The sequence below is a fragment of the Triticum dicoccoides genome, chromosome 6A (genome assembly GCF_002162155.2).
Source record: "Triticum dicoccoides isolate Atlit2015 ecotype Zavitan chromosome 6A, WEW_v2.0, whole genome shotgun sequence".
Lineage (NCBI taxonomy): Eukaryota > Viridiplantae > Streptophyta > Magnoliopsida > Poales > Poaceae > Triticum > Triticum dicoccoides.
Window position 1 is genome coordinate 93010204 of NC_041390.1, and position 23403 is coordinate 93033606.

The following is a 23403-nucleotide window of genomic DNA, read 5'->3' on the forward strand; positions in this document are numbered from 1 at the left end:
TTTCCATTGGTTTGTTTAAACGCTTTCTATGATCTATATGATATAAGCAGTAATAATTCCCTGCTTGTGCAAACACCTCGGTGTACAACTCTGTCAGTAAGACCCTGTTACTATTGTTGATGACATTCCGGTAACCACCGATGGACGAGAACTTTGCCTATTGGTCCGCCTCGTTTCAACGAGCAGGAAAAAGGTTCTCTTCGTCCCTCGTCCTTGGTAGCGACGTTGTTGCTGACATATAACTGACAGGCTACCCGCTGACATGCCTTGCTATCATGACCATGCAAGATGTCACCACTCCTCCTACTTTTATCCCACATGGTGGGCCCATAACCCACAGTTTCACAGGATCGAAACCTGACTCTCCTGTACACCACTTGTTCCCGAGGTTGTTCCTCGTGTTTGACTTCGTATGTAATTCACGGACCACCTGTCTAGTGATCTATTCAGGTATGAGGCGCCATACATATTCTCGTTGCCTTGACACCCTTTCACCTTCTGATTAGGCATCAAACGATTTCCTATCCGTTTGAAACTTCTCATGGTACCTTCTTACTTTGCTCTCAAGATCTTCTTAACTTTCAAATCGAGAGACGCTTATGCTTCTTCCCTGAGTTAACCGTCTGATGCTCGATCTTGATAGAATCCATCCATATAGAGTTTTCCCTTCTTACCCTTTCGTAAGTACGGTGAAGATCCTGAAGGAAGGACGACAACTTCATCATGATGACCTGAAGCAGAGGAAGGAAGACATCAACGTAATGGATCAACCTCTCCGAGAAGGGCAACCCGGACCGAGAAGATCCATTAGATTTTTCGTAACCAAAACCTTTCCCCCTTTCACTACCTCTTAAATCTCGGGACGAGATTTCTTGTAGTGGAGGAGAATTGTGACGCCCGGATAATTAAGCTACAGTAATCCCCTGTTGATGGTACCATGTCATCACACTATTGTTGCTAATCCTCATTTGATCCAAAGCATAATTCAAATTCAATTCAAATTAAAGTCCAAAATTCAAATTTCTCAAACATGCATTGAAATGTTCAATGTGTGGAAAATATTCCATAACCAATTATGGTGCTGACCCAACATTTTTGTAAAAGTATTTAAATGCTCTTTTACGAATATAACAGTGGCTAAAAACAATTATTAAATGCTTTTAAATTATAAAAATACTAAACTATTTTATTTGAACCTGAAACTAAATGTGGCAGTGGTATAATTAGTAAAACCAAATTAGGTGTTGTTCATGTTTTTTATAGTGCTAATTGCTACTCAAAAATAAAATAAAACTAGAACTGTAAAAAGAAAAACAACAAAACAGTTAAAATAAAAGAAAAACCCTTCCCCTGGGCCAAGCCTACCCAGCCGGCCCAACGTCCCACCCAACCCACTCCCCCCCTCGCGGTCGTCTTCTCACTGTTCGACCGACCGCCCGGTCGCGGTCGCCACCCGACCAGCTCGCCGGCGTCGTGGGCGAGGGGATAAGATCCCCCGACGCCTCGGGCTCCCCTCGTCCCCTCCCACTTGCCCTCATGCTCCCCCTTATCCATTCCCCCTGCCCCCACACTCTCCTCTCCCCCGCGTCCGGATCCACCTTGCGGTGCGCCCGCGTCGCCGGTCATCTCGCCCTACCGCGGCCACCATGCGCCCCGACACCTAGGACCGCATCCGTCCGCTTCGCCGTCATCCTCTACATTGACCGGTGCCACCCGTTGGAGCTCCTCACCGTTGCAGTGCTGGATCGAAACTTCCTCCTCGGGACGCCGGCGAACCACGACGACGCCGGCCACCTCTGCTGCTCCTAAACCACTCGACGGGCCTCCTTGTGCCTGCTCGGTGAGCGCCACTCCCTCTCTCTCCTTCTCCCCGCCTCGAGACGCCGCCGTAGGCCGTTATCACCCCGCGCCCGGAGCCACCGCAGCTCGCGTTCGCCACGGCTCTGCCGTGCTCCCCATGCCCCTGGTCATGTGCCCGCAGCTCCCCGACCCCGCGCTGGCCGCGCCGCATGCGCCCCGCGGCCCCTGTATCAGTCACCACGCGCCGCCTACGGCCCTCCCGCACCCGACACCCCGGCGCATACCCTGTGCCTGCCTCCGTCCGACGACACCGTTGCCGCACTTGCCTCGCGCCCAGTCGCGCCCGCCGTAGCCGCGCTGTGCTGTTGTCGCTGCTACCATGCTGCGCTCCACTCGCACCCGCTCGACGTGCTGCTGCAACCTGCTGCTGCCGCCTGTGCACGCGCGTCGGCCGCGCCCGGCCCTGCGTCCGTCTGCCTGCGCCCGGCCCTGCGTCCGTCTGCCTGCGCCCAGCCGCCCTGCAACCGCGGCCTGCCTCGCCCCTCGCCCCGCGTCGCTCACCAGCCCAGCGTCACGCCGTGCAGCGCCGCGCCCCGTGCCCAACTCGTGTGCATGCCACCGCTGCTCTTCTGAATCTACTGCTGCTGCTAATTAGTGTAGCTACTAGCTAGCTTTTCAAATTTTACACGGACTAACCCTTTGGACAGCCTCTAAACTGCGGCAAAACCACGATTAACAGGAGTAAAAATAATTTGGCTAGGTAGAACACTTGTCAAAGCTCAAATGTTTCCATTGGACCAAATCAATTTGATGCATGGATTAATTCCTATGAAAATCACAAAATGCTATCTTTTCTCAACAGAAAATAGAATTAATCCCTAGCACTGTGTGTGCGTGTGTGTATTCTGTGTGTGTGTGGTGGCCGGCCGGCTCTCCGTTAGCTAATTAGTACTCCTACTAGTTAGTCTAATCGTCGGTTAGGCATAGTGTAAATGACAGGTGGACCCCTCCTCTAAATATCCACTTAAAAAGAAAATGCAAGATATGTGTGAATGACACCTGGGCCCATCTACATTTTTGACCAGTCAATAGTCAAGCAGTTGACTGTAGACTGCATTGTTGACTGAGTCAACAGGGACCCCCTGGACCCACTGTCAGCCTTCGGTAGCCCCGTTGTGTGCACTCTGCTGGGTGCACATAGCAATTTCCCCTTTTAATTCGAATTAACAATAAATTTAGAAAATGATTTAAAACTTTAAAGATTTAAATAAAATAAACCGTAGCTCGGATGAAAAACGTTGTACATGAAAGTTGCTCAGAACGACGAGACGAACCCGGATATGCAGCCCGTTCGTTCGCCACGCAGCCCTAACCTATTGAACTCGCAACTTTCCCCCTCCGGCTCCTCTGCCCGAAAACGCGAAACACCGGGGATACTTTCCCGGATGTTTTCCCCCTTCACCGGTATCACCTCATACCGCGTTAGGGCACCCCTAGCACCGATACTTGTCATGTCATGCATCGCTATGCATCTGTTAGCATTGTATTTATTGTTTCTTCCCCCTCTTCTCTCGCTAGACACCGAGACCGACGCCGCTGCTACCCAGTACGACTACGGAGTTGACGACCCCCCTCTCTTGCCAGAGCAACCAGGCAAGCCCCCCCTTGATCACCAGATATCGCCTATTTCTTCTTTATACTGCTTGCATTAGATTAGTGTAGCATGTTACTGCTTTCAGTTAATCCTATACTGCTGCATAGCCTGTCCTTGATACTACTGTTGTTACCTTTACCTGCTATCCTACTGCTTAGTATAGGATGCTAGTGTTCCATCAGTGGCCCTACACTCTTGTCTGTCTGCCATGCTATACTACTGGGCCATGATCACTTCAGGAGGTGATCGCGGGCATATACTATATACTTTACACTGTTACATTACCTGTGATACTGTTCGGAGACGGGGGCTGAAGGGGCAGGTGGCTCCATCCAGGTAGTGGTGGACCTGAGTTCCCGACGGCCCCCGACTGTTACTTTGTGGCGAAGCGACATGGCAGGTTGAGACCACCTAGGAGAGAGGTGGCCCTGGCCCTGGTCGGCATTCGCGGTTACTTCAAGATAACACGCTTAACGAGATCTTGGTATTTGATCTGAGTCTGGCTACTGGCCTATACGCACTAACCATCTACGCGGGGAGATTTATGGGCACTCGATGTCGTGGTATCAGCCGAAGCCTTCGTGACGTCAGCGACTGAGCGGCGCGCGCCGGATTGGAACGTAAGCCTGCTCTTGTATTAAGGGGGCTAGTTCTGCTTCCGTCCGCCCTCGCAACGTGCAGGTGTGCAATGGGCGATGGGCCCTGACCCCTGCGCCATAGGATTTAGACCGCCGTGCTGACCTCTCTGTTGTGCCTAGGTAGGGCTGCGATGTGTTGATCTTCCGAGGCCGGGCATGACCCAGAAAAGTGTGTCCAGCCAAATGGGATCGAGCGTGTTGGGAAATGTGGTGCACCCCTGCAGGGAAGTTAATCTATCCGAATAGCCGTGATCTTCGGTAACAGGACGACTTGGAGTTGTACCTTGACCTTATGACAACTAGAACTGGATACTTAATAAAATACACCCTTCCAAGTGCCAGATATAACCCGGTAATCGCTCTCTAACAGGGCAACAAGGAGAGGATTGCCGGGAAGGTTTATGCTATGCGATGCTACTTATAGGACTTCAGTCTACTCTCTTCTACATGCTGCAAGACGGAGGCTGCCAGAAGCGTAGTCTTCGACATGATTAGTTATCTGTGACGCCCCCGATTTGACCGTACACTAATCATACACGCAAATGTGTACGATCAAGATCAAGGACTCACGGGAAGATATCACAACACAACTCTAGACACAAATTAAAATAATACAAGCTTTATATTACAAGCCAGGGGCCTCGAAGGCTCGAATACAAGAGCTCGATCAAAGATGAGTCAGCGGAAGCAACAATATCTGAGTACAGACATAAGTTAAACAAGTTTGCCTTAAGAAGGCTAACACAAACTGGGATACAGATCGAAAGAGGCGCAGGCCTCCTGCCTGGGATCCTCCTAAACTACTCCTGGTCGCCGTCAGCGGGCTGCACGTAGTAGTAGGCACCTCCCGAGTAGTAGTAGTCGTCATCAATGATGGCGTCTGGCTCCTGGACTCCAGCATCTGGTTGCGACAACCAGAAAGAAAGGAAAGGGGGAAAAAGGGGGAGAAAGCAACCGTGAGTACTCATCCAAAGTACTCGCAAGCAAGGAGCTACACTACATATGCATGGGTATCAAATGGAATAAGGGTATCATATGTGGACTGAACTACAAAATGCCAGAATAAGAGGGGGATAACTAATCTTGTCGAAGATTACGCTTCTGGCCACCTCCATCTTGCAGCATGTAGGAGAGAGTAGATGGTAAGTTCACCAAGTAGCATCAAGTAGCATCGTATAGCATAATCCTAACCGATGATCCTCCCCTCGTCGCCCTGTGAGAGAGCGAGCACCGGTTGTATCTGGCACTTGGAAGGGTGTGTTTTATTAAGTATCCGGTTCTAGTTGTCATAAGGTCAAGGTACAACTCCAACTCGTCCTGTTACCGAAGATCACGGCTATTCGAATAGATTAACTTCCCTGCAGGGGTGCACCACATATCCCAACACGCTCGATCCCATTTGGCCGGACACACTTTCCTGGGTCATGCCCGGCCTCAGAAGATCAACACGTCGCAGCCCTACCTAGGCACAACAAAGAGGTCAGCACGCCGGTCTAAATCCTATGGCGCAGGGGTTTGGGCCCATCGCCCATTGCACACCTGCACGTTGCGTACGCGTCCGGAAGTAGAACTAGCCCCCTTAATACAAGAGCAGGCTTACGGTCCAATCCGGCGCGCGCCACTCAGTCGCTGACGTCACGAAGGCTTCGGCTGATACCACGACGTCGAGTGCCCATAACTGTCCCCGCGTAGATGGTTAGTGCATATAGGCCAATAGCCAGACTCAGATCAAATACCAAGATCTCGTTAAACGTGTTAAATATCCGCGAACACCGACCAGGGCCAGGCCCACCTCTCTCTTAGGTGGTCTCAACCTCCCCTGTCGCTCCACCACAAAGTAACAGTCGGGGGCCGTCGGGAACCCAGGCCCACCTCTACCGGGATGGAGCCACCTGCCCCTTCAGCCCCCATCTCCAAACAGTATCACCGGTAATGTAATAGTGTAAAGTATATAGTATATGCCCGTGATCACCTCCCGAAGTGATCACGGCCTAGTAGTATAGCATGGCAGACGGACAAGAGTGTAGGGCCACTGATGGAACACTAGCATCCTATACTAAGCATTTAGGATTGTAGTTAAGGTATCAACAGTTGTAACAACAATGACATGCTATGCCTCAGAATAGGATTAACGAAAAGCAGTAACATGCTACACTACTCTAATGCAAGTAGTATAGAGAAGAGTAGGCGATATTTGGTGATCAAGGGGGGCTTGCCTGGTTGCTCTGGCAAGAAGGAGGGGTCGTCAACTCCGTAGTCGAACAGGGCGGCAGCAGCATCGGTCTCGTAGTCTATCGAAGAGAAGAGGGGGAAGAAACAATAAATACAATGCAAACATAAGCATGACGATGAGTGACGTGACAATGAGCGGTGCTAGGTGTGCCCTAACGCGGTAGTAGGTGATACCGGCGAAGGAGGAAAACATCCGGGAAAGTATTCCCGGTGTTTCGCGTTTTCGGACAGATGAACCGGAGGGGGAAAAGTTGCGTGTTCACTATGATAGGGATGTGTGGCGGACGTACGGGCTGTGTATCCAGATTCGTCTTGTCGTTCTGAGCGACTTTCATGTATAAAGTATTTGCATCCGAGTTACGGTTTATTTTCTATGATTTATCAAAGTTTTATGCATTTTTACATTTATTTAATTAATTAACTCGAACATTATCCAGAACAGTGAAAGGTGATGTCAGCATGACATCACCATGGCATCAGCAGGTCAAACCCAGCTGACCAAAGTCAAACCTGGCCTCTGGGACCCACCTGTCATAGACTAACATGTTAATTAGGGTTTAATTAAGCAGGATTAATTAAACTAGATTAATTAAGTTAATTAACTAATTAATTATCATTATCTTATTATTATTTATTTATTTTATTCCTTTTCTTCTTTCCTTTTTCGTTCTAAAAAAAGGGTCGGGCCCCAGTGGTCAGTGACACACGCCACTGCTGGGCGCCCCGTAACGGGATAATGGGCGCGGGTGATCCCCCGGTTGGCCCCGCGCACCGGTCGGGGCGGAGGAGAGCGCCGGCCAGGGCGGACAGGGAGTGTCGGGCGCAGCTGGGGGAGGTAGCGGGCGGCAGGGGGAGTGACGACGCGGCCGACGTGGTTGTGGCGCACGCGGACCACGGTCGGGAGGTGCACGTTGCTTGGCCGGGGCACGGCCTCGTGCGAAGTGGCGCAGCCGGAGCGGGAGGGGGAGCCGGGCGGCCATGGCAGGTGCGTAGCTGGCGCTGGCGGTGCAAGCCACGGCGGGGGGGGAGGACACGACGGTGAAGGCGCGCGGCGATAGCCGCAGCACAAGCAGAGAAGGAGCAAGGCCGGAGCCCGGGGGCTCACCCACGTTGCAGGGACGAGGGGCGGCGAGGCTCGTTGGAGCTGTTGAGGAGGAAGACGGGGACGAGTAGGCGACGAAGAGGACAACGGGGAGGCAGTCCGGCGATGGCGTCCGGCGAGGTCCAAGCAGGGCGGCGGTGGCCGCGGCGTCTGCGGCCTTCGAGCGCGACCTTGGGCGAGGAAGAGATGACGGGACGACACAGACAGGGTCCGGCGAGCGCCAGGCGATAGGGGAACGGCGGGGTAGGCAGGGGGGCGCCGGGCGCCGAGGTTGTTGCCCCGATCCATAAGGGGATTGGGGAGCGAGGAGAGTGGGGAGTGGGGTTTCGTCACCGATCCATATCGGATCGGGACGGGGAGAGGGAGTGGGCGAGTGGGGGGGTTAGGGTTAGGGGGTGGGAAGTTAGTAGGGGAGGTGGACTGGGGTGGGCCGGCCCGTTCGAGCGGCTCAGGCCAGCTGGGCCACTTGGCCCAGCGGGGGGGGGGTCCTGTTTTCTTTTCTCTTTTTTTGTATTTGTTTTGTCTTCTGTTTTTATTCTTTTATTTATTTTCTGTTACTTTTAGTTTCACTTTTATTTTAGATTTATGACTTATAAAAGTAGTCCCTAATTTGGTCTAAATAATTATACTACGGCCACATAAGTTTGGGCAACTAGATAGAATAGTTTAATAATTAATTAATTGTAAAAAGCATTTGATTAATTGTTCTGCTACTATTTTATTTACTTTAGGAATCAAACACTTTCAAAGAGGTTGGTTTCTTCACCAATATTACTTATGCATTATTTGGCTCTCTCCAAACATTTTAGTTTTAAGATTGGAAAACTTCTATTATTTGTTTGATTTTGAATTTGGATTTGAATCGGTTTCGAACTAACGCGAGGTTAGTAACCGTAATGGAGGTGACGTGGCATCGTTAGTAGAGGGTTACTGTAGCTTGATTATCCGGGCGTCACATTATCCCCCTCTTATTTTGGCATTCTGAAGTTCAGTCCACTGATATGGCCCTTTGCACATATACCCATGCATATGTAGTGTAGCCCCTTGCTTGCGAGTACTTTGGATGAGTACTCACGGTTGCTTTCTTCCCCCTTTTCCCCCTTTCCTTTCTTTCTAGTTGTCGCAACCAGATGCTGGAGTCCAGGAGCCATACGCCACCGTTGACGACGACTCCTACTACACCGGAGGTGCCTGCTACTACGTGCAGCCCGCTGACGATGACCAGGAGTAGTTTAGGAGGATCCCAGACAGGAGGCCTGCGCCTCTTTCGATCTGTATCCCAGTTTGTGCTAGCCGTCTTCAGGCAAACTTGCTTAACTTATGTCTGTACTCAGATATTGTTGCTTCCGCTGACTTGTCTATGATCGAGCTCTTGTATTCGATCCTTCGAGGCCCCTAGCTTGTAATATGATGCTTGTATGACTTATTTTATTTGTAGAGTTGTGTTGTGATATCTTCCCGTGAGTCCCTGATCTTGATCGTACACGTTTGCGTGTATGATTAGTGTACGGTCAAATCGGGGGCGTCACAAGTTGGTATCAGAGCTGACTGCCTGTAGGAATCCCCCGTCCACACTCCTTGGCCGAAGTCAAGTCTAGACATTGCAAAACTTTTACTAACATGGTTGTGTGTCCTACGGGCCCACGTCACCATCGGGTGGTACTAGGATCTTTTACTCCTCGACCTTTACTCCGGGATTCTGAACTCTCTTCTATTCGGGTTAAACGATGTTTACTAAAATCTAACTTTAGGTTCTCGAAAATACTTTCTCCCGGAGAGCCCCTTCAGTCCAAATGATCGCCGGCTGCACCAGAAGATTTCGAAGATACTCTCCGATATTTCTCGAGACCTTGTGCCCGTTGCTTTTGCAATTCCCTTCCACCAAAATATCCCTATGGATAAATACTTACACATGTCATGCTTACTTTTATTCCCAGTCGATCTTGTTATTACAAGATACCCCGAGAATATTTTGTGCCTACCGCCTTGCAGTTCTTTGCCACCTGAATACCCCTAAGAGTAATTTCTCGCACTTTTTGAGTATCCGCTCATCCCCAGTTGTTCCGGTGTTTCACAAAAGTCTTTGAAATACTATTCAATCCTCCAAAAATCTTTAGCAGCTTTATTGCTCTGCAAATACTTTTCTACTTGCATTATGGATGCTTCCCATATTTCTGGCAATATTCGTTAGTATCTTTTGACACCCTCATTTTGATCCTATTGATTCAACATGTGTGCGAATGCACACAATCATCTATCAACCCTTCTAAATTATCTTTCCGGCTCAGACATCATTTTTTTGAACATGATCTGGTTCTCGACCAAACTATTTGTCGTCAATTGTGCCTCTGGTCTATCCAACTTATCCATCCTTGATCAGAGCGTTTGCTTCTGATCCTTTGTTTTGGAAATCATAATTCCTTTGTTATCTAAGCATCGAATTATTCAGATGTTCTATAATATGATGCCCGAGCATTCTTCTTCCTCTGGTTGAGTACCGATGCTCACATCAGATCCCTTGTGGACCATCGGTTCCTTTGTTGGATTTTATCCGACAGTGTCCTTCATATTGAATAACCTTGAGAGCCTTTCCATGGGTATATAATGCCTTTGGTAAATTGAATCATCTGCTTTTGAACATGCTCTACTATCGAGTTTGTGTTATTTACTCCTGAAGTTCGTGGTATATGTTCTAAGAAGCCCCGATGGCTTGAACCTATGCCTTCCTTAATATGTGTGAACTTGAAAGTTTTCACGATTCATACTCTTCTGGTATTTTGCTAGATAAAATTTCTACACTACAGCTTCATCAAAAGCGAGAAGTAAAATGAAAGGTTATGCATGGAAGAAGTGGGAGTCGACCTTGAGCCTTTGCGTTCATGCCCATGGACCCGATGTGAAACTTATCATCGAAGCTTCTTGTAAATGATATTATTCCCCTTGTTATAAGTTCGTCCTGTATCTATGTTTGGTCTTTTGCAACCGTGGTTCCGACCATATTTTCTTTTTGATTCCATTTCTTGGACAAGTTAGAGTATCTGTCTTCTGTAGAGCATTACCCTAGTCCAACCTCTACTTTGATTTGTCGTCGAGTATTACCCCCCGGTATCTCAAGATTATCATGGAACTGCATAACCTCTTATGAGTTCTTCATCAAGTGCTACATTCCCACTGATTCCAATTTTTCACGGGCTCTGAGTTATTAAACACTCAAAGTCACCTATAACTGAACCGAGTCCGCACTATGGTTCAACAACTCTTCAGTAAGCTTCTATAAGTATGAGTTTGTACTCGATCACGCCATTCCTAGCCTGTTTGGCTATATCATTGTCGTGATGATTCTAACTGTGCTACCTGGTCCTTATTCTCGGAGCACCAATTTGCGACGATAGCTAAGCTTATGTCGATTTTCCTCGTCATACCCTTTGACCTTAAACAACAAGCTTGAGTTCGAGTTTGTGTCGTAACTGTGGTTCCAATAACCTCTTGCTTCATCATTTCTTTGACTTGATGTCATCGCTGATTGATTACATCCTCATGAAATCTCTCGACAAATGTTTTGTGATCATCATCAACCTTATGAGCTCTTCCAGGATATCAACCGGATTCATGAAGAGAAATACCATCCTTGCCCTCGATGAGTTGTGTTATCATCGGCCACTTTATTGCCTTCCCTCCAACACAAACTTGTTCGTGTTTTGTGTTATACCTTGAGTTCCTTGCTACCCAGTGTTGTTCTTCTTTACCTTGGAGTATTACCACCTTTTATGTCAATAATGTCATGGGAATTTTACCACCTCTTGAGAATTCTTGATACAAGTAATACTTCTCACCATCACCATTCCTTCTTGGTCCCCGTGTTGATTCCAACCGGAAAACCGACAATTGAACTTGGATGTGCGAATTCAAAACTTCTAGCGGCCCTATTGCTTTGGAGTTAATGGTCGACATTTCATTCTTAGACCACTGGTTATCGAGTCACCATTCTAAGCATTGATCATGCTACCTAGGCCCATATTTTGGGTGCACCTTTTCAACCAATGTCTAATTGTGTATGTTTTCCTCGAGCAAACATCATTGTATCATTTGAGCTGGCAAATGTTATCTCTTTGTTCACAAATTTGTGGAAATACACCTTTTTGGCAATCTCGATGAATTGTCGCTAAGTTCATCAGCCACATCATCATCCTCTACTTGGGTTAATGATGAACTTATGATTCAGAACTTGCTTCCATATTTCATTTCCCGAGAATCTTGCAACGCATCCCGTCAAATTGTGTTGCACCCCTTCCTTCTCAGGCATCATGAGTTTGAGGTATCCTGACACCAATCAGATCCGAATCTCGGTCAGATATGATGGTTGGAACATATTTCCAAGAGTTATAACATTGCTCTTTATATGACCCGGTAAGATGATGTCATGTCTAGCACACCTGGCTGAAGGACCTATTGTTATAGTTTCCTTTTCAGCAAGGTTATCCATTCTTCCATGAGGAAATTGTAAGACTTATTCTACAAGTTTTTACAAATGGATCCTTGGTGTTTATAAAATCTGACCCTCACTTGTTAACCATGTCAATGCTATCTCGAAGCATGTCTGTGGTACTCCGATCTTCAATAAAAACATTTGAAGCACAATGCTAAATTTTCGTAATTAATTCTTCGAAGACCGTTGTATGGATAATGCCATGAAAATTCCTCTCCCATAACCTAAATGGTTTTCTACGTTAAATCCTGTCATGGATATCATGCTCTGCTTGCCCTTGGGAAGGATATACCCCTGAATTATGTGTTTAAACACATTTTTCTTTCCATTGTTCTGATTAAATCTGATAGACACTTTTTCCTTTCCATTGGTTTGTTTAAACGCTTTCTATGATCTATATGATATAAGCAGTAATAATTCCCTGCTTGTGCAAACACCTCGGTGTACAACTCTGTCAGTAAGACCCTGTTACTATTGTTGATGACATTCCGGTAACCACCGATGGACGAGAACTTTGCCTATTGGTCCGCCTCGTTTCAACGAGCAGGAAAAAGGTTCTCTTCGCCCCTCGTCCTTGGTACCGACGTTGTTGCTGACATATAACTGACAGGCTACCCGCTGACATGCCTTGCTATCATGACCATGCAAGATGTCACCACTCCTCCTACTTTTATCCCACATGGTGGGCCCATAACCCACAGTTTCACAGGATCGAAACCTGACTCTCCTGTACACCACCTGTTCCCGAGGTTGTTCCTCGCATTTGACTTCGTATGTAATTCACGGACCACCTGTCTAGTGATCTATTCAGGTATGAGGCGCCGTACATATTCTCATTGCCTTGACACCCTTTCACCTTCTGATTAGGCATCGAACGATTTCCTATCCGTTTGAAACTTCTCATGGTACCTTCTTACTTTGCTCTCAAGATCTTCTTAACTTTCAAATCGAGAGACGCTTATGCTTCTTCCCTGAGTTAACTGTCTGATGCTCGATCTTGATAGAATCCATCCATATAGAGTTTTCCCTTCTTACCCTTTCATAAGTACGGTGAAGATCCTGAAGGAAGGACGACAACTTCATCATGATGACCTGAAGCAGAGGAAGGAAGACATCAACGTAATGGATCAACCTCTCCGAGAAGGGCAACCCGGACCGAGAAGATCCATTAGATTTTTCGTAACCAAAACCTTTCCCCCTTTCACTACCTCTTAAATCTCGGGACGAGATTTCTTGTAGTGGAGGAGAATTGTGACACCCGGATAATTAAGCTACAGTAATCCCCTGTTGATGGTACCATGTCATCACACTATTGTTGCTAATCCTCATTTGATCCAAAGCATAATTCAAATTCAATTCAAATTAAAGTCCAAAATTCAAATTTCTCAAACATGCATAATGAAATGTTCAATGTGTGGAAAATATTCCATAACCAATTATGGTGCTGACCCAACATTTTTTTAAAAGTATTTAAATGCTCTTTTACGAATATAACAGTGGCTAAAAACAATTATTAAATGCTTTTAAATTATAAAAATACTAAACTATTTTATTTGAACCTGAAACTAAATGTGGCAGTGGTATAATTAGTAAAACCAAATTAGGTGTTGTTCATGTTTTTTATAGTGCTAATTGCTACTCAAAAATAAAATAAAACTAGAACTGTAAAAAGAAAAACAACAAAACAGTTAAAATAAAAGAAAAACCCTTCCCCTGGGCCAAGCCCACCCAACCGGCCCAACGTCCCACCCAACCCACTCCCCCCCTCGCGGTCGTCTTCTCACTGTTCGACCGACCGCCCGGTCGCGGTCGCCACCCGACCAGCTCGCCGGCGTCGTGGGCGAGGGGATAAGATCCCCCGACGCCTCGGGCTCCCCTCGTCCCCTCCCACTTGCCCTCATGCTCCCCCTTATCCATTCCCCCTGCCCCCACACTCTCCTCTCCCCCGCGTCCGGATCCACCTTGCGGTGCGCCCGCGTCGCCGGTCATCTCGCCCTACCGCGGCCACCATGCGCCCCGACACCTAGGACCGCATCCGTCCGCTTCGCCGTCATCCTCTACATTGACCGGTGCCACCCGTTGGAGCTCCTCACCGTTGCAGTGCTGGATCGAAACTTCCTCCTCGGGACGCCGGCGAACCACGACGACGCCGGCCACCTCTGCTGCTCCTAAACCACTCGACGGGCCTCCTTGTGCCTGCTCGGTGAGCGCCACTCCCTCTCTCTCCTTCTCCCCGCCTCGAGACGCCGCCGTAGGCCGTTATCACCCCGCGCCCGGAGCCACCGCAGCTCGCGTTCGCCACGGCTCTGCCGTGCTCCCCATGCCCCTGGTCATGTGCCCGCAGCTCCCCGACCCCGCGCTGGCCGCGCCGCATGCGCCCCGCGGCCCCTGTATCAGTCACCACGCGCCGCCTACGGCCCTCCCGCACCCGACACCCCGGCGCATACCCTGTGCCTGCCTCCGTCCGACGACACCGTTGCCGCACTTGCCCCGCGCCCAGTCGCGCCCGCCGTAGCCGCGCTGTGCTGTTGTCGCTGCTACCATGCTGCGCTCCACTCGCACCCGCTCGACGTGCTGCTGCAACCTGCTGCTGCCGCCTGTGCACGCGCGTCGGCCGCGCCCGGCCCTGCGTCCGTCTGCCTGCGCCCGGCCCTGCGTCCGTCTGCCTGCGCCCAGCCGCCCTGCAACCGCGGCCTGCCTCGCCCCTCGCCCCGCGTCGCTCACCAGCCCAGCGTCACGCCGTGCAGCGCCGCGCCCCGTGCCCAACTCGTGTGCATGCCACCGCTGCTCTTCTGAATCTACTGCTGCTGCTAATTAGTGTAGCTACTAGCTAGCTTTTCAAATTTTACACGGACTAACCCTTTGGACAGCCTCTAAACTGCGGCAAAACCACGATTAACAGGAGTAAAAATAATTTGGCTAGGTAGAACACTTGTCAAAGCTCAAATGTTTCCATTGGACCAAATCAATTTGATGCATGGATTAATTCCTATGAAAATCACAAAATGCTATCTTTTCTCAACAGAAAATAGAATTAATCCCTAGCACTGTGTGTGCGTGTGTGTATTCTGTGTGTGTGTGGTGGCCGGCCGGCTCTCCGTTAGCTAATTAGTACTCCTACTAGTTAGTCTAATCGGCGGTTAGGCATAGTGTAAATGACAGGTGGACCCCTCCTCTAAATATCCACTTAAAAAGAAAATGCAAGATATGTGTGAATGACACCTGGGCCCATCTACATTTTTGACCAGTCAATAGTCAAGCAGTTGACTGTAGACTGCATTGTTGACTGAGTCAACAGGGACCCCTGGACCCACTGTCAGCCTTCGGTAGCCCCGTTGTGTGCACTCTGCTGGGTGCACATAGCAATTTCCCCTTTTAATTCGAATTAATAATAAATTTAGAAAATGATTTAAAACTTTAAAGATTTAAATAAAATAAACCGTAGCTCAGATGAAAAACTTTGTACATGAAAGTTGCTCAGAACGACGAGACGAATCCGGATATGCAGCCCGTTCGTCCGCCACGCAACCCTAACCTATCGAACTCACAACTTTCCCCCTCCGGCTCCTCTGCCCGAAAACGCGAAACACCGGGGATACTTTCCCGGATGTTTTCCCCCTTCACCGGTATCACCTCATACCGCGTTAGGGCACCCCTAGCACCGATACTTGTCATGTCATGCATCGCTATGCATCTGTTAGCATTGTATTTATTATTTCTTTCCCCTCTTCTCTCGCTAGACACCAAGACCGACGCCGCTGCTACCCAGTACGACTACGGAGTTGACACCCCCTCTCTCTTGCCAGAGCAACCAGGCAAGCCCCCCTTGATCACCAGATATCACCTATTTCTTCTTTATACTGCTTGCATTAGATTAGTGTAGCATGTTACTGCTTTTAGTTAATCCTATACTGCTGCATAGCCTGTCCTTGCTACTACTGTTGTTACCTTTACCTGCTATCCTACTGCTTAGTATAGGATGCTAGTGTTCCATCAGTGGCCCTACACTCTTGTCCGTCTGCCATGCTATACTACTGGGCCGTGATCACTTCAGGAGGTGATCACGGGCATATACTATATACTTTACACGTTACATTACCTGTGATACTGTTCGGAGATGGGGGCTGAAGGGGCAGGTGGCTCCATCTAGGTAGTGGTGGGCCTGAGTTCCCGACGGCCCCCGACTGTTACTTTGTGGCGAAGCGACAGGGCAGGTTGAGACCACCTAGGAGAGAGGTGGGCCTGGCCCTGGTCGGCGTTCGCGGTTACTTCAAGATAACACGCTTAACGAGATCTTGGTATTTGATCTGAGTCTGGCTACTGGCCTATACGCACTAACCATCTACGCGGGGACAGTTATGGGCACTCGACGTCGTGGTAACAGGCGAAGCCTTTGTGACGTCAGCGACTGAGCGGCGCGCGCCGGATTGGAACGTAAGCCTGCTCTTGTATTAAGGGGGCTAGTTCTGCTTCCGACCGCCCTCGCAACATGCAGGTGTGCAATGGGCGATGGGCCCAGACCCCTGCGCCATAGGATTTAGACCGCCGTGCTGACCTCTCTGTTGTGCCTAGGTAGGGCTGCAACGTGTTGATCTTCCGAGGCCGGGCATGACCCAGAAAAGTGTGTCCGGCCAAATGGGATCGAGCGTGTTGGGAAATGTGGTGCACCCCTGCAGGGAAGTTAATCTATTCGAATAGTCGTGATCTTCGATAACAGGACGACTTGGAGTTGTACCTTGACCTTATGACAACTAGAACTGGATACTTAATAAAACACACCCTTCCAAGTGCCAGATATAACCCGGTAATCGCTCTCTAACAGGGCAACGAGGAGAGGATTGTCGGGTAGGTTTATGCTATGCGATGCTACTTGGAGGACTTCAGTCTACTCTCTTCTACATGCTGCAAGACGGAGGCTGCCAGAAGCGTAGTCTTCGATAGGATTAGTTATCCCCCTCTTATTCTGGCATTCTGCAGTTCAGTCCACTGATATGGCCCTTTACACATATACCCATGCATATGTAGTGTAGCCCCTTGCTTGCGAGTACTTTGGATGAGTACTCACGGTTGCTTTGTTCCCCCTTTTCCTTTCTTTCTGGTTGTCACAACCAGATGCTGGAGTCCAGGAGCCAGACGCTACCGTTGACGATGACTCCTACTACACCGGAGGTGCCTACTACTATGTGTAGCCCGCTGACGGCGACCAGGACTAGTTTAGGAGGATCCCAGGCAGGAGGCCTGCGCCTATTTCGATCTGTATCCCAGTTTGTGCTAGCCTTCTTAAGATAAACTTGCTTAACTTATGTCTGTACTCAGATATTGTTGCTTCCTCTGACTCATCTATGATCGAGCTCTTGTATTCGATTCTTCGAGGCCCCTGGATTGTAATATGATGCTTGTATGACTTATTTTATTTATAGAGTTGTGTTGTGATATCTTCCCGTGAGTCCCTGTTCTTGATCGTACACGTTTGCGTGTATGATTAGTGTACGGTCAAATCGGGGGCGTCACACGTTTTCATCATACTTTCCTGATAGGTACTTTGGAGTGATTCTTTGTCGCACGTTGAGGGATTGTTATATGATTCAATTAGTAAGTATTGTTGATAGATCACACTAGCAAAAGTATGAACCCTGAACCTTGTTTATAAGCATCGAGACGTCATTTTTACACACTTTTGTTGCTTACTATCTTACTGTCTTTATTTATTCAGATTACAAAAATCTATATCTATTATCCATACCGCACTTGTATCACCGTCTCTTCGCCGAACTAGCTAGTGAAGCTATACTATTTACCATTGCATTGGGTGTGCTGGGGACACAAGAGATTTCTTATATTTGGTTCCACGGTTGTTTGTTAAAGACCATCTGCATCCTACACCTTCCACGGATTGATAAACTTTAGGTCATCCACCTGAGGAAATTTTAGTGTTGTCCTACAAAACTCTACGCTTGGAGGCCCACCAGAGTCTACATGAATAAAGTTGTGTTGTAGACATCAGTGGCTTTGAGGTCTGATCTGACATCGATATTGGGGTGACGATGAAGAGCACCTCGGAAAAGGCTCAATACCCTAGAAGAAAATTCCTCAATTAGAGGTCATCCAATAACCCGTTCATGAAAGAAGATGAACTCCCGCCAAAATTATTTCTGCAAAAAAACATATTAAAAAATTGATGCACTCATCCGACTCCTCCAGGAGTTCGAATTGTCGGATCAAGCTCAAATTTCAAGGGGTTATCGCAAATACAATTCCGCATGATCTGAACGGTTGGATCTTCCAAAGGAGGTTGAAGTTGGCTGCTGGCCTCCTTCTGAACTCACGAGGATTTCTTTCCAGATCTTATAGGGTCTCAATATATCAGATATTGTGGGAGATTCCATTATTGGATCATGATGAAATTTGACAGGGTTGTTGTAGACTGAATTCCACACGATCCCACCAAAGGGATCAGCGAAACAATGCTCGAGGAGGCGAGGACGACAAAAACGAATTTGATGTCCAAATCATTCTACATGGTCGTACGAGGGCAATGATGACCTTGAGCCCCTGAGCTCCATGGATAGATTTCTATATGATCCTAGTTGAGATTGAAATTGATGTTGATGAAGATTCCCATCTGATCACTAATGATCCGACATGGGTCGTAGTTCTCCGCCTTGAAAGAGGTGACCAGTCAAGTCAGCAACGAAGATGGCGGCACCAAAGATGCAGATCCGTTTTGACGCATTGATCGTGTCGCACAGATCTAAACTTCCATCGAACCGCGATGATCACCTAGCAGGCCTAATACGTCTCCAACGTATCTATAATTTTTGATTGTTCCATGCTATTATATTATCATTCTTGGATGTTTAATAATCATTTTATGGTCATTTTATATCATTTTTGGTACTAACCTATTGACATAGTGCCAAGTGCCAGTTGCTTTTTTTTTTGCATGTTTTTACATCGCAAGAAATCAATATAAAACGGAGTCCAAACACGACGAAACTTTTGTGGGTTTTTTATGGAACAGAAGGCCACCAATGGGCCAGGGCAACACCTGGGGGGTGCCCCGACGGGGGGGGGGGCACAACCCACCAGGGCACGCCTGGGGGCTCAGGCGCGCCCAGGCGGGTTGTGCCCACCTCGGTGGCCTCCCGCACCCCGGCCCCTCTTTACCCTATAAATTCCCAAATATTCGAAAAAACCCTCGGGGTTAACCTAGATCAGAAATTCCGCCGTCGTAGGCCTCTGTAGCTATCGAAAACCAATCTAGACCTCGTTCTGGCACTCCGCCGGAAGGGAGGATCATCACCGGTGGCCATCTTCATCATCCCGGCGCCCACCTCGATGAGGAGGGAGTAGTCCACCCTCGGGGCTGAGGGTTTGTACCAGTAGCTATGTTTAATCTCTCTCTCATGTTCTTGATGTATTGGGGGCTTTATTAATATAGTTGGATCATATGGTGTTTTCTCCTCTCTATCTTTGTTGTGATGAATTGAGTTTTCCCTTTGAGATTTAGTTTTATCAGATTGAATACTTTTATGGATTTGAGAACACTGATGTATGTCTTGCGTATGAATACTCGTGGTGACAATGAGGTATCATATTGATCCACTTGATATATGTTTTGACACTCAACTCACGGATTCCCGAGGTGACATTGGGGTAATCTACGCATAGGGGTTCATGCACGTTCTTGTCTTTGTTTCTCCCGTAGAAATCTCGAGGCACTCTTTGAGATTCTTTGTGTTGGATTTAGTATTATGAATCTGAAATTATTTGGTGTTATTTTAGTACGAACTCTTGGATAGATCGATCGGAAAGAATAGCTTCAAGGTGGTTTCGTACCATACAAATGATTTCTTCGTATGTTCTCCACTAGATAGGATCTTTGGAGTGATTCTTCGTTGCATGTTGAGGGACGTTTATATGATCCAATTATATCAGCATTGTTGAGAGATTGCACTAGCGAAAGTACGAACCCTAGGCCTCATTTTCAAGCATTGCAATACCATTTTTGTGCCCGTTTACTATTTGCTACATTGCTGTTTTTATTTATTTAGATTATAAAAATATATTTCTACCATCCATATTACACTTGTATCACCATCTCTTCGCCGAACTAGTGCACCTATATAAATTTCCATTGTATTTGGTGTGTCGGGGACACCAGAGACTTTTTATTATTTGGTTGCAGGGTTGTTTGAGAGAGATCATTTTCATCCTACACCTCCCAGGGATTGATAAACCTTAGGTCATCCACTCGAGGGAAAATTTCTACTGTCCTACAAAACTCCATGTTTGGAGGCCTAACACGTGTCTACAAGAATAAAGTTGTGTAGTAGACATCAAGGCCCTGCATGAGTCATCGTTGATGTAGCAAAAAGAGATCTCGAGTTAGGGATCTTAAGATAGGCATCTTGAACGATGGTAACAGGGACACATCATTTCACCCAAATTTGGGCTCTTCGAGAAGATAATACCCTACATCCTACTCATAGTTTATTGCGTTGTGTGGTGGAATACAAAATTCATGTACCTACCAAGAGATTGTAATGTAATATATTCTATCGACTAGCCCAACCTCGACTTATATAAGATACCATAGGCCTAGGATTATAGGAGTCCTAGTCAGTTACGTCAGTGGAGAGGAGTCTTCGCCAAATACAAAGTCATTGTCCTGTATGCTAAGGCTTCGTGTAGATCACCATGGGCCCCCAAAGTAGCCCAAAATGGAATCGACCTAGGGTTAGCCCAGCCCACCAGACCAGGAGTCGATATGGTGCCAGACCCCCTACGTGGGACACCATCACACAATAGTAGAGCATTTTCCCCGCAAGCAAACACCTGCTAGCATCGGAAGCAAGACTTTGCTTCCTTCACCCTCTCTATGCAACTGTGCAAAAACCATTTTTTGAAGCATCTCTAGCATCAACCCTATAAATAGGGCAGTTGCCTATTTTTTTGTTTTTCAAGCGCTTGGAAGCAAAACGGCACTACAAAAGTCGCCGTAAATTGTAGGGCCGTTTCATGATGTTTTTCATATTCTTGATTTTTTTTATGTTCTCGAACTTTTTCCAAATTGATGAACTCCTTTTGTATTTCATGATATTTTTTCAATTTTTAATTTTTTAAAATAAATTCATTTTTTTTTTCAAATTTTCAGAAATCCAATGATCACGGGTCAACAAGTGAATGGCGAGCGAGCGAGCAAAGAATCAAGCGAGCGAACTTGTGTGTCCGACCAATCAAGCGAGTGTTGGTGTAAATAGGCTGTTCAATTCACCGTTTCTCGCCAATTCCATGGCGAACCGCGGACGGGCAAATTGGGACCCCCTATATGGCGCGATGCGTGCCAGGAGTCGTGCAAATGCGCATCCTCCCTTCCCTTGGCGCACCAGTTTGGGCCAACCCATTTGCGGTGCGGGATGTCCTTTGTTTTTTTTCCGCTTTTACATTTACATTTAATTTTCCTTTTTATTATATATTTTTGTTTTATTCTATGTTAAAATGATTTAGGATTTCAAAAAGGTTCTAAATTTTTTAAAAAATATGAATTGTGAATTGTCAAAAACAGTTCTTGAATTAAAAAATGTTCGTGATTTCAAAAGAACGAACATTTTTATTAGCAGTTTTTAATAACGATGAACATTTTTTGTATTTGACGAATAAATTTTGAATTCGAAGAACATCTTTTGAAATTGGTGAACATAATTTATATTCAAGAACATTTAAAAAAAAGATAAACAAATCTTGAATTTGATATTTTTTCTAATTTGATAATATTTTTTTAATTTTATGAACAAATTTTGAATTTTGATGAACATTCTTTAAATCCAATGAACAGAAAATTGAACTCGATGAACAAAAAAGTCTTCAAGAATCTGAAAAGAAAATTCGCAAAAATAGTGAAAAAGTAAATAATAAGAAATATAAAAGAAAAATTAAAACAGAAAAGAGAAAGAAAAAAATGAATGGAGAAAAGAAAAAGAAAGGAAAAACGGAAGGAAAAAACCCGGAAAATGGGCCGGTCCATACGAACGCCCAGCGCGCTAGGGGGGTGTGTGCCAACCTGCCAACCTGCGCGTCGTATAGGATTCCCCGGGCAAATTGTCCGCCAAATTCTATGGCGAACCCCTTTCATCCCGCCGCTGGATTTCCTCCCGAATAGCCGAAAGCAGAAACCCGATCCCGTTCCCCGGACCCGCACAGAACAGAGAGGAGCTCGTCCCACGCGCCGCCACTCGATCCGCCGCTGACGTCCCTCCTCCGCCGCCGCGGCCACGGACGGAGGGTAGCCCGAGCAGCTACCGCACGTCCCTGCTCCGGTGCCCCGGCCGCCCCCCTTCGATCTCCCGGCGCGCGGACACCGGCGAGCTCCGCGGCGGTGGCGCAGCTGGCCTGAGCCCGAGCAGGAGCAGCAACTCACCCCGCTGCCCTCGCCCAAGCCGTTGGCCGTGAGCCCAGCCTCCTCCTCGTCCTGGAAAGGTGAGGCTCACCTCTCTGTTCCTTCTGCCCCCACTCTCAGATTGGTTTGGTGATTGCCATAGAAATTTCTCCGTGGCACGCTAGTGTTGTAGTGCTTCTGACTCGTGCTAGTAGTGGTAGCTGCGCTGGATCGTTGATTACTACTAGATGTAGGGTTCATGTCCTGAAAAAGACGTCTTCTTATTGGTTGTTGGCTGAATCAGGCGAATTAAGAAAACATGGTAAAGTGAACACCATAACCATGTCAGCAAAGAGTATGGCAATGTCCATCCATTCTTTAGGAAAGAAAAGGATAGTTACTACCAGTTGTTGCACAATGTTGGATTTCTGCGCTATATCAAAATCTAGCCATCTCCAGTGCATCCTTGAGTCGTGAGGATGATGACTTCTTGTCTTTGCAAATTTAGAATGATATTGCCTGAGACTATCATATGAGTATGCATTTTGCTGCTGTTTTAGCTTGTTCATGGTAATATTTGAAACGTTGATGAGTTAATTTGAGAGCCACATTATATTCTTCAAGAGTTGCAGTTTATATTGTTGGCATTTACTTGTTCTATACTACACTGCTGGATTATTTAAACTCCTGTTTTTACTCAATTTGTTCTTCTTTGTGGTAGTCAGCTTTAGCTCGAACCGTTGTGTAAAATATTCAGATGTAAAAGATCTAGTTGGCTAGTTGCTTTGTCAGTGTAGATCCCTTTTGTGTGTCAAAAATATTTGATAATCGAAGAAGGCCAAAATTTTAGGACAATTTGAATTTGATACGTGGATTTGAAGTTTAATTTGATATGTGGTGATCTTGCAAATTTTAAATTCTATCCATAGTTCATGTTTTGTTTCAATATGTATGCAATTGTGGAGAAGAAAGATGTGGCTGGGTGCCCTATTTTATGGCAGCTGTTGGAGAAGAAAAATTTCTGGTGCCCTAAAACTGTTTTCCAGTTCCCAATTTTAGGATAGCTGTTGGAGATGCTTTAGGCGCCCGTGTTAGCACCTGGGTTGTACATGC

The 23403-nt window shown here is 47.1% G+C and overlaps 1 protein-coding gene across 2 annotated transcripts in view; it reads left to right on the forward strand.

The window, feature by feature from the left end:
• The first annotated feature begins 22068 nt into the window (after positions 1-22068).
• LOC119315241 (kinetochore protein NUF2 homolog) overlaps positions 22069-23403 on the forward strand; it is an 8920-nt gene continuing 7585 nt past the window's right edge. For both annotated transcript variants that reach the window (XM_037589910.1, XM_037589911.1), the window contains exon 1: positions 22069-22391. The gene's annotated coding sequence lies outside the window, so the exon portion shown is untranslated. The remainder of the gene's footprint in view (positions 22392-23403) is intronic.